General features: G+C 38.0%; 1 protein-coding gene across 1 annotated transcript in view; it reads right to left on the reverse strand.

The window, feature by feature from the left end:
- Positions 1-7,227: 7,227 nt before the first annotated feature.
- LOC133548703 (transcription factor 24-like) overlaps positions 7,228-7,500 on the reverse strand; it is a 9,811-nt gene continuing 9,538 nt past the window's right edge. The window contains exon 5 of the mRNA XM_061893676.1: positions 7,228-7,500. This exon is cut by the window's right edge and continues 61 nt beyond it. The gene's annotated coding sequence lies outside the window, so the exon portion shown is untranslated.

Consider the following 7,500-nt stretch of genomic DNA (forward strand, 5'->3'; position numbering starts at 1 on the left):
GTCCAGACTTTAGTGACGACCTGGACTTTGTGTCCCCCATCTCGCAAGAATTCTGACTTATGCATTCCAAAAAAAAAAACACCTGAAAGCACTGACATGCTGGGCCTTTATTTTGTTCTGAGCCTCTCATCTCACGCTGGTGAGATATTGCCATGAGTAAATATTTCAGTACCGAAATAAAATGTTATGATGTTGGCAAATTGGTACATGCACCTTTTGACTGATGACTGGATTCAATCACATTGTAAATTATTTTGGAGTATGTGGAATAGTATATTTGTGAGTTTGATTTACTTGATTTGAAATAATAAAGTGATCATTACAAAGTCCAGAGTGTGTTTTGTGGTGTTTCTAATAAAACGTCTCTCGTGAAAAACGCATATTTCTAATATTTAGAGGTAATAAAGGTCTTTTTAAAAGACTCCAAATAGTTCTGATGTCCCAACATGACAGTGCACCAGTGCACAAAGCAAGGTCCATAAAGACATGGTGTGGATGGACTTGACTGGCCTGCACAGAGTCCTGACCTGAACCCGATAGAATACCTTTTGGGATGAATTAGAATGGAGACTGAGAGCCAGGCCTTCTGGTGTGTGACCTCACCAATGTGCTTTTGGAAGAATGGTGGAAACATTGCTATAAACATATTGAAGCCTATGGGTTAGGAATGTGATGGCACTTCAAGGGCCGGGGGCCACATCTGACCCACCACATCATTTTGAATGGCCCATGAAGGCTGGGAAATACTACGAATCAATAAAGTACTTTATCTTTCTTTCTTTTTCTATTTGGACAGAATAATAGACATGTACTGTATGCAGTTATAAATATTTTACACTTTATATCTCTAATAATGCAACATTTTTGGGGTAAAAACACACAAATATCTACTTAGCCTTATGATTTCCAAGCAAGTTATCCATCAAATTGTACACTGTAAACATGACATATATATATATATATATATATATATATATATATGTATAATAGCAGCACTTACCAGTGAGCTGCCTCTATTTTTTAAATTGTATTTATTTACTAGCAAGCTGGTCTCACTTTGCTCGACATTTTTAATTCTAAGAGACAAAACTCAAATAGAATTTGAAAATCCAAGAAAATATTTGAAAAACTTGGTCTTCACTTGTTTGAATAAATTAATTTATATTTTTACTTTGCTTCTTAAAACTTCCAGAAAGACAATTTTAGAGAAAAGATACAACCTTAAAAATGATTTTAGGATTTTTAAACACATATACCTTTTTACCTTTTAAATTCCTTCCTGACAATTTAAATCAATGTTCAGGTAAATTTATTTTTTTACTGTAAAGAATAATAAATACATTTTAATTTAATTCTTCATTTAAGCTTCTGTTTTTCGACAAAGAATATTTGTGTAATATTTCTTCAAACTTATTATGATTAAAATTCCCAAAAAATATTCTGGCAAATCTAGGAAATCTTTACAATCAAATTTAAATCTTATTTCAAAGTCTTTTGAATTTTTTTTTTAATTTTTGTTCTGGAAAATCTAGAAGAAATAATGATTTGTCTTTGTTAGAAATATAACTTGGTCCAATTTGTTATATATTCTAACAAAGTGCAGATTGGATTTTAACCTATTTAAAACATGTCATCAAAATTCTAGAATTAATCTTAAACAGGAAAAATTACTAATGATGTTCCATAAATTCTTTTTTTATTTTTTTTCCCCCCAAAAATTCGAATTAGCTAGTTTTTTTCTTAATTTCTTTCAGTTGAATTTTGAATTTTAAAGAGTCAAAATTAAAGATAAACTATGCTTCAGAATTTTATTTTATTTTTTTCGTGTTTTCTCCTCTTTTAAACCGTTCAATTAAGTGTTTTTTTCGTCATTTATTCTTGACAAAAAAACTCCCGTAAAAGGAAAAAAAATGTACGACGGAACGACAGACAGAAATACCCATTTTTATTTATATGTATATAGATTTATTTATTAAAAGTAAATTGAGCAAATTGGCTATTTCTGGCAATTTATTTAAGTGTGTATCAAACTGGTAGCCCTTCGAATTAATCAGTACCCAAGAAGTAGCTCTTGCTTTCAAAAAGGTTGCTGACCAATGATGTAGAACAATTTTCCTTGTGGATCAATAAAGTTTGTCTAAGTGTGGTCGAGATCAGTGGTTCTTAAACTATAATGACTAACATTAAAATACAGTAGCGTAATACGGTCAAGTATTAGTTAAAAATGAGGCAGAGGTTTTATTTAACAAATACATTTAATATTTTTGGCCACAGTACCCATTTTCTTTTTTAAAAAGTCTGCAAAAAGTGTGTGTGGAGGCGCAAAATGTTAAATATTTATCTTGAAGACCAGCATCATCCCTGTTTTTTTTTTTTCAGCCTCGGTCGAAAGTCATTTTCATAAACAAAAAGATGAAAATTATACTTTATCCAATATTGTCATGATTTTCTTATCGGGATGGACAAAATAAAAATATTCTTGTTGATTCATAATTTTCAAAAATTGATTAAAAAAACAAAAACAAATTCTGAATTTTTTTTTTTTTTTTTTAAAAGATGTTTTTAAGTCTTCTCCAACCTGTAACCTGTTCTGAAAAACTATCATTATAATTATTATAATTATATTGTCGGAGTTTAGCGGCTAATCCAACGTGTACTTACTAGTCCTTGTTGAATAAACAGTCCTGATAAGTAAAGTTCTTTGGGTGAATAATGTCTAGTCACCACACCGGTATGTTTTAGTGCTTTCATGGTGAGTTTACTGACAGATATAAGTAAGAACTTTACACTACTTTATATTAGAGTGGAGGATGAATGTCACATAACAAGAAGATAGAGAAAAAGAAGAAGACTATCCACTACGGACGACAAAGGCGGATCCGCGCAACTTTTCAGGACTTATGCAGATCCCAAATACGGATCAGCAAGTACCAGAAGGTAAGAAAAGTTGCTTTTGCATGATATTGTGAAACAAAACAGCAGATAATATGTCTTACCTTATACACACAGCATAATAATACTCCTATGTTGAAGCACAGTACAATCCATCAAGTGGTGTGGCTTCATAACTTACCAAAGTCCTACTAAAACATTGTCATAGATTTTTAAAAGCACCGTGTGTAATGTTCTCTATTTTCAAAGGACCATATAAAATGTTGGTGTTGTTTACTTGAGTCATATTGCAATCTACACGTATCTCTTATGTGTGACTGCCATCATATTGCAGTCTACACGTATCTCCTATGTGTGACTGCCATCATATTGCAGTCTACACGTATCTCTTATGTGTGACTTCCATCATATTGCAGTCTACACGTATCTCTTGTGTGACTGCCATCATATTGCAGTCTACACGTATCTCTTATGTGTGACTGCCATCATATTGCAGTCTACACGTATCTCTTATGTGTGACTGCCATCATATTGCAGTCGACACATTTCTCTTATGTGTGACTGCCATCATATTGCAGTCTACACGTATCTCTTATGTGTGACTGCCATCATATTGCAGTCTACACGTATCTCTTATGTGTGACTGCCATCATATTGCAGTCTACATTTATCTCTTATGTGTGGCTGCCATCATATTGCAGTCTACACATATCTCTTATGTGTGACTGCCATCATATTGCAGTCTACACGTATCTCTTATGTGTGACTGCCATCATATTGCAGTCTACACATATCTCTTCAGTGAGACTTCCATCAAATTGCAGTCGACACATTTCTCTTATGTGTGGCTGCCATCATATTGCAGTCTACACGTATCTCTTATGTGTGACTGCCATCATATTGCAGTCTACACGTATCTCTTATGTGTGACTGCCATCATACTGCAGTCTATACGTATCTCTTATGTGTGACTGCCATCATATTGCATTCTACTTGTATCTCTTGTTTGTGACTGCCATCATATTGCAGTCTACACGTATCTCTTATGTGTGACTGCCATCATATTGCATTCTACTTGTATCTCTTGTTTGTGACTGCCATCATATTGCAGTCTACACGTATCTCTTCTGTGTGACTGCCATCTTCCGGTCACACTTCTCATTAACGCCATGTATCAAATTAAAATAGCTTGGAGGTCGGTAAGCACAACCAGAATTAATCCGTACATTAGGCGCATCGGGTTATAAGGTGAACAGGATTTTAAGTGCACCTTATAGTCCGAAAAATCCGGTACATTATTGATGTTGAATACGTTCCACCGCCAATGAAGATCCGTTATCGACTACTACTAATAATTGATATCGGCCTTGGAAAAAAAACAAACCATGACAGTCGCTCTCAAGTTGAATTATTCCAGCATGAAAAAGTTCAGGCGAAACCATTTTTCTCACCCTGAAAATGTTCCCGTGATTTATTTCTCACGTGGATCCAGCAGCACTTGGGTAGTCCACTTGGATAGTCCACTTCCTCAGTGAGTTAGTGCTGCTTAGTCCACTATCTGACTCCTCTGCTGCTTCCTCCCTTCTTCGCTGCTTTCTTCTCCTCCTTTGTTGAGGCAAAGCACTGCGAGTGTTATCCATCAATCCATCCCGTATCAGCCCGGTAGTGAGCACATAAATCCATCCCGTATCAGCTCAGTAATGAGCACAAAGTGCCTACTATGGAGTAGGGAGGAGGGCCTTGATGCTTTCACAGCCTGACGCCTTTTAAAGTGTCTGGCTTGCAATCTCCACTCATTGGAACAGTCTTTTTCAACCACTGTGCCGCGGCACTAGCGAGATACAGTCTGGTGTGCCAAACCAGTAACTATAGTCTGCAAATGATACGTTGTTGTTGAGTGTTGGTGCCGTTGAGAGCTGGGCAGAGTAACCCTTTAATACTCTTCATGTGGCAGCAGGTTGCTTTGTCGTGATCACAATATGCAGAGGACAGCGGTAGGCAGGGTGCAGGTAAAAATGTGTCTAATAATTAAACCAAAAATAAACAAAAAGGCGAGTGCTGCTAAGAAAAGCCACTAAAGCTTAGGGAACAAAACTAAAACTGAACGGGCTACAAAAGTAAACAAAAACAGAATGTTGGACGACAGCAAAGACTTACTCTGGCGCAAAGATGGCGTCCACAAAGTACATCCGAACATGACATGACAATCAACAACGTCCCCACAAAAGAAGGAGAGGAACTTCTTCAATAGTCTTAATCTTTTCCATATCAGTAGGTAGAAGCAGGTAGCTAATTGCTTTGTCGTGATCGCAATATGCAGAGGACAGCGGGATGCAGAGTGCAGGTAAAAAGGTGTCTAATAATTCAACCAAAAATGAACAAAAAGGCGAGTGCTGCTAAGAAAAGCCACTAAAGCTTAGGGAACGAAACTACAACTGAACTGGCTACAAAAGTAAACAAAAACAGAATGTTGGATGACAGCAAAGACTAACTGTGGAGCATAGATGGCGTCCACAAAGTACATCCGAACATGACATGACAATCAACAACGTCCCCATAAAAGAAGGATAGCAACAACTTCAATAGTCTTATTCTTTTCCATATCAGTAGGTGGCAGCAGGTAGCTAATTGCTTTGTCATGATCGCAATATGCAGAGGACAGCGGGAGGCAGAGTGCAGGTAAAAAGGTGTCTAATAATTAAACCAAAAATAAACAAAAGGGCGAGTGCTGCTAAGAAAAGCCACTAAAGCTTAGGGAACGAAACTACAACTGAACTGGCTGCAACGTAAACAAAAACAGAATGTTGGATGACAGCAAAGACTAACTGTGGAGCATAGATGGCGTCCACAAAGTACATCCGAACATGACATGACAATTAACAACGTCCCTACAAAAGAAGGAGAGGAACAACTTCCATAGTCTTAATCTTTTCCATATCAGTAGGTGGCAGCAGGTAGCTAATTGCTTTGTCGTGATCACAATATGCAGAGGACAGCGGGAGGCAGAGTGCAGGTAAAAAGAAGTCTAATGCTTAAACCAAAAATAAACACAAGGCGAGTGCTGCTAAAAAAAAGTCATTAAAGCTTAGGGAATGAAACTACAACTGAACTGGCTACAAAAGTAAACAAAAACAGAATGTTGGATGACAGCAAAGACTAACTGTGGAGCATAGATGGCGTCCACAAAGTACATCCGAACATGACATGACAATATACATCCCCACAAAAGAAGGAGAGGAACTTCTTCAATAGTCTTAATCTTTTCCATATCAGTAGGTGGAAGCAGGTAGCTAATTGCTTTGTCGTGATCACAATATGCAGAGGACTGTGGGAGGCAGAGTGCAGGTAAAAAGGTGTCTAATAATTAAACCAAAAATAAACAAAAGGGCGAGTGCTGCTAAGAAAAGCCACTAAAGCTTAGGGAACGAAACTACTACTGAACTGGCTGCAACGTAAACAAAAACAGAATGTTGGATGACAGCAAAGACTAACTGTGGAGCATAGATGGCGTCCACAAAGTACATCCGAACATGACATGACAATTAACAACGTCCCCACAAAAGAAGGAGAGGAACAACTTCCATAGTCTTAATCTTTTCCATATCAGTAGGTGGCAGCAGGTAGCTAATTGCTTTGTCGTGATCACAATATGCAGAGGACAGCGGGAGGCAGAGTGCAGGTAAAAAGGTGTCTATTGCTTAAACCAAAAATAAACAAAAAGGCGAGTGCTGCTAAAGAAAAGCCACTAAAGCTTAGGGAGCGAAACTACAACTGAACTGGCTGCAAAAGTAAACAAAAACAGAATGCTGGACGACAGCAAAGACTTACTCTGGCGCAAAGACAAAGTACATCTGAACACGACATGACAATCAACAACGTCCCCACAAAAGCGTGTGATCGCAGTCTAAACCATGAGTTCCTCCGAGCCGAAGACTATCAGTTGTCGGCCCAAAAAAAAAGAGAGCGGCTCCTCCGCAGCCAAGAGGTCCACATGAATCACGGCGAGGTTCTGGAAGCGTGTTCTGATGTCCTCCATGCTTCCTTCTCTCCCCTGCAGGCCGGGGGCAGATTTATGGAAGTAGCCTTGACTGCCGGCCTGTCGCTCATGGACGGGAGCCCGCCGTGTTCTGCCGGGGAGACGAGTTCAGGATGTGGTCCTGATTTAGAGAGAGGGTCCGGTCTGATGTTCACACTGCTAGTCTCCTCGGTGGTTATGAGTTATGGGTCAGACCCAAGGACACATGTAACCCTAACAGTTTTGGATGCACTTTGAAATATTGCATATTGAAAAACTAAACAGACGGAATGTACTCTGGTCATTTTACTGAGTCATACGAGAGTCAGAATGTACATGAAATGCAGAATGAGCGATTGACAATATTAAATATGAACAATAAAACACTGAATATTGACAACATGCTGACCAACTCCTTCGTCAACATCCTTTATCATCAAAGATGCAACAAAGACGGCGAAACATCAACGCAAAGGGTAAGAAACATCCACTTGGTAGGTGGCACACACACACACACACACACACACACAAACAGGTTGTGCAGATGGTGTTGAAGTTGTGTAATGGTGACTAAATGCTCATTACTGGATGGA

This window comes from Nerophis ophidion, linkage group LG03 (genome assembly GCF_033978795.1).
Source record: "Nerophis ophidion isolate RoL-2023_Sa linkage group LG03, RoL_Noph_v1.0, whole genome shotgun sequence".
NCBI lineage: Eukaryota > Metazoa > Chordata > Actinopteri > Syngnathiformes > Syngnathidae > Nerophis > Nerophis ophidion.